A 3,828-nucleotide genomic window follows, 5' to 3' on the forward strand; every position below is an offset into this window, starting at 1 on the left:
CAGACTCGGCTATGCGATTCAGTTCGCAAAAACGCCCCCCCAAATCACAGGTGTGTATTCACCAGAGTCAGCCCCCTGTCCGCCCCTGTCTTGCGAGAAGAGATTGCTGTCCTCCTGGCGAAGGATGCAATCAAGCCGCTCCCTCCAGCTGAGATGGAGAACGGGTTTTACAGCCCACACTTTATCGTGCCCAAAAAAAGCGGTGGGTCACGGCCAATCCTAGATCTGCGTTTTTAACCCGCTGTCTGCACAAGCTGCCGTTCAGAAGGCTCACGCAGAAGCGCATCCTCCGGTGCGTTCGTCCTCTGGGTTGGTCTGCAGCATTAGACCTGATGGACACGTATTTCCATGTCTCCACTCTTCCTCGCCACCGTCAGTTTCTGCGGTTTGCGTTTGAAGGTCGAGCTTGGCAATACAAAGCCCTCCCCTTCGGGCTCTCTCTGTCTCCGCGGGTCCTCACCAAGCCCACGGAGGGTGCCTCAGCACCCCTTTGGCTCGCGGCCATCTGCATACTCAATTTTCTTGACGACTGGCTGATTTTTGCCCTCTCTCGCAGCAATTGATTATGCACAGAGACAAAGTACTCCGGCACTTCCACCTGTTGGGGTTTCAGGTCAACCGAGAAAAGAGCAAACTCGCCCCCGTGCAGAAGATCTCTTCTCTCAGGCTGGAGCTGGACTCGGTCACCATGGCAGCGCGCCTCTCCGGAGAGCGCGCTCAGCTGATGCTGTACTGTCTGAGAGAGCTCGACAGTAAAATAGTGGTCCCACTGAAACTATTCAGAGGCTCCTGGGGCATATGGCATCCGCAGCCGCTTCATGCCGCTCGGATTACTCTATATGAGACCACTTCAGCACTGGCTTCACGATCGACCGCCGATGGCACGCGCGCGCACACCGAGTCTCTGTTACTACGCTGTCGCCGCACCCTTAGCCCGCGTAGCGACCCCTCGTTCCTACAGGCCTGGGTGTCTCTAGGACGGGCGTCCAGTCTTGTTGTCGTTTCAACAGACGCTTCCGACAAGGACTGGGGGGCTGTGCGTTGCGGGTGTAACCCTGTCAATTCTGCCCAAATAAAGTCCTGAAATGACCTTTAATGCAAACACTCAAACTAGAGTAAAGCGCAATATCTAGTTCGCCACTAGGTGGCAGGGCACAATAAACCTTCTGCTGTTTTTGGCCATGCGAGCTTTGCCTAAAGGGAAGAGAAGCTGAAAAAAACGGGAGCCAGAGCAGAAGTTAATATTAAGGTTGAAATTATTCAGAAAACGAATTATATCCCTTAAGTTGAACCACATTAAAGATGAGATGACATTTGTTGTAAAACAAAATTATCTGGGTAAGTGAAAACTATCGTTTGTGTTGATTAGCTTGAAGCTAAAATGGTGATATGACTAAAAAGTTTATATTTCGACGTTACAGTGGATTACAGTGGATAAAAAAAGACAAAAAACCAGTCTGGCTATCTGCAATAGCAGTGGATGTTACCTCACAGGTATATTTTGTTGTATATTCTAGTTTTGTACAATAAGAAAGATGCATTTTGAAAGCAAATGATGCTGGTTTGAGTTAAGCATTTTAATTTTGCATTAAAATGCTGTCCTGTACTTTTGGGTGTTCAATTACATTTTATTGATTTTTATTTTAAGTTGTATTATTGAACATATTGACTTTAAATATTATTGAACAAATGGAAAAAATGGAAGAATGACATTTAGTTAACATTAGTTAATTTTCTGCACATTTTTGTGTAGACTGTTTTTTTTTTTTGAGGGTTCTTCTGATCCTGGATTCCTGGTGTTCCTCCAACTGAAGGTGGATTCCTCTCTGTTCGCCTTGGTGCCTGGTTCTCTGGTCTATCCTTCAACTAACAGCGCTGCAACGGTTCCTTTTGGAGTTTGATATGGACGCTAAGTATTGAAGGGGTGGTTAGACAGTTAAAATATTTGAGTGCACTCAAGGGTAACAATTTTTTTTCTTTTTTTTTGAAAGATCTTTCCTTCTATTTTGTTTCATGATATCTCAAAATTTGTGGCTGATTTGTCAAAATCAATGGTAGTAATGTAAAGTGAACTGAATATTGAATCTGAATAGGAAAGAAAAAAGAACAAATTCTTTTAATAAGAACTACATTTAACTTTATTCTATTGTCCTGTGTTTTTGTAGTGCAATCTATGAGTCCTTAGCCCATGTGATTAAAATATAGCCAGCCTCCTCATCGAATCTAGATTTAGATAACTCCTACAAATAGATTCTTAGCCTGCAACAACGCAGAACTACCACCGTAGGGTTACACGGGCATGCGGCTGCGGACCTGTGTAAAGGTACCCAGTTGCATTGGCAAATCGCCTGGAGCTGTTGGGAGTGTTCCTCGCTCTCCACCGTTTTTTTCCGGTGCTGGAGCGGCCACAAGTGCTGGTCAGGACGGACAGTACGGCGGCGGCAGCGTATATCAGCCGTATGGGGGTTATGCGCTCTCGCCGCATGTCTCAGCTCGCCCGCCGTCTGCTCCTCTGGAGTCATCCACGGCTGAAATCGCTGCACGCCATTCATATTCACGCAAGCTCAACCGTGCAGCCGATGCGCTCTCATGGCAGCCTTACGTCCTGGAGAATGGAGACTCCACCCCGAGTCTGTTCAGCTAATATGGGCGCGATTCGGGGAAGCCCAGATCGATCTGTTGCTTCCCCCGAGATTGCTCATTGCCAGTTGTTCTTTCCCTGACCGAGTGCTCTCGGCACGGATGAACTGGCTTACAGCTGGCCTCGGGGCATGCGCAAATACACGATTTCCCCAGTGAGCCTGCTCGCGCAGTTACTGAGCAAGGTCAGGGAGGACGAGGAACAGGTTGCTGGTTGCACCCCTCTGGCTCAACTGGACCTGGATGTCAGAGCTCTCCCTCGGGATAGCCCTCCCCTGGCAGTTCCCTTCGAGAGAGCACCTACTCTCTCAGGGACAGGGCACCATCTGGCACCCTCGCCGATCTTTGGCGGTCCTTAGACGCGAGGAAGACTTAGGTAACCTCCGATTGCGGTGGGTAATACCATCACTCGGGCTAGAGCCCCCTCCCTGAGCGCGCCTATGCCCTGAAGTGGAGTCTATTCACTAAATGGTGTGTCTCTCGCAGAGAAGACCCCCGTAATTTGCCAGATCAGTGTTGTGCTTTCTTTACACCGAGAGAAGCTGGAGAGCAGGCTGTCGCCCTCCACACTCAAGGTTACGTGGCTGCCATCTCCGATCTCATAACGCAGTGGCTGGTAGCACCGTGGGAACGCATAACCTCATCATCCGGTTCCTCAGGGGCGCTAAGCGAATTAATCCACCCTGCCCCCTCTCATGCCCTCTTAGGATCTCGCCCTCGCTACACAAGGCGCATCAGATCCCTTCGATCCTCGACTCAGTATCTTTCTGTCCCTGAAGACAGCTCTGCTGGTCGCGTTGATATCGATTAGAGAGTCGGGGACCCGGAGGCATTTTCAGTCAGTGACTCGTGCCTGTAATTGGGCTGGCTTTCTCTCACGTCCTGAGACCCCACCCGCGATATGTGCCCAAGGTTCCTACCACTCCGTTTTAATACTAGGTAGTAAGCCTGCAAGCGCTGCCCTTGGAGGTGGCAGACCCAGCCCTTTCTTTATTGTCCAGTTCGCGTCTTGCGTATTATCCGGACCCCACTCAGAGTTTAGATCATCTGAGCAGCTCTTTGTCTGTTATGGCGGTCGGCAGCAGGGAAGTGCCGTACCGAAATAAGTTTTCCCACTGGATTGTGGATGCCATTCTCTCGCTTTTCAGAGCCGAGGTGAGCCGCGTCCCCCGAGAGTGCGTGCGCACT

General features: G+C 49.7%; 1 long non-coding RNA gene across 2 annotated transcripts; it reads left to right on the forward strand.

Moving 5' to 3' along the window:
• Window positions 1–1,163: 1,163 nt before the first annotated feature.
• Window positions 1,164–2,141, forward strand: LOC103910293 (uncharacterized). 2 transcript variants are annotated; one of them, XR_015497369.1, is made up of 3 exons: window positions 1,164–1,338; window positions 1,422–1,494; window positions 1,754–2,141. It is a non-coding gene; the product is annotated as an uncharacterized LOC103910293 (long non-coding RNA). The 2 variants fall into 2 exon arrangements; XR_015497370.1 differs by having other exon boundaries at window positions 1,178–1,338; window positions 1,432–1,494.
• The last annotated feature ends 1,687 nt before the right edge of the window (window positions 2,142–3,828 follow it).

The sequence above is a fragment of the Danio rerio genome, chromosome 8, assembly GCF_052040795.2.
Source record: "Danio rerio strain M-AB ecotype USA chromosome 8, GRCz13ab, whole genome shotgun sequence".
Classification (NCBI taxonomy): Eukaryota; Metazoa; Chordata; class Actinopteri; order Cypriniformes; family Danionidae; genus Danio; species Danio rerio.